Genomic DNA, 536 nt, shown 5'->3' on the forward strand with positions numbered 1-536 from the left:
GGAGGCGGGCCACCCACCACACACGAGCGGGGTGGGCAGGCGGGCAGCGGGAGGGGGTGGCGGATGGGGGGCGTGGGAACCTGACCCCGTCACACCTGTCCACTCTTCTCCTGCGTTTCGAAATGAAGTCCCTCGTCTTCTCCACGTCCTACCATTATACAATCTTCTGGCGAAAGATGAGTATTTTGCTTTTACTAATCTCTGAAACTCTAAGATTCATACAGAACAGATTATGCATTCAGTTTTGTTGATGCATAGTTGCGACTTCCTTTACCCTTCTAGCTCACAACTTAATCAAAGGTTCGCACAGCTGCCCTCGCCTCATATGCAATATATACGTAAGTTCCGCGTGGATTATACTTATAATACATCCGCAAAAACGTTCACCTTCTTTTGCACGCTCCGATTTTCCAGCAGCGACATACACCTACGGCACCCGCCCTCCAACCTATTCTGCGTGCGCCTTCACCGACCCTTTCCCAGAGCCCCCACCCCCACCCCCTTTGTGACTGTCGCCCTTTGTGTCTATTGCCCTA

The sequence above is a fragment of the Penaeus monodon genome, chromosome 25 (genome assembly GCF_015228065.2).
Source record: "Penaeus monodon isolate SGIC_2016 chromosome 25, NSTDA_Pmon_1, whole genome shotgun sequence".
In the NCBI taxonomy this organism is placed as follows: domain Eukaryota; kingdom Metazoa; phylum Arthropoda; class Malacostraca; order Decapoda; family Penaeidae; genus Penaeus; species Penaeus monodon.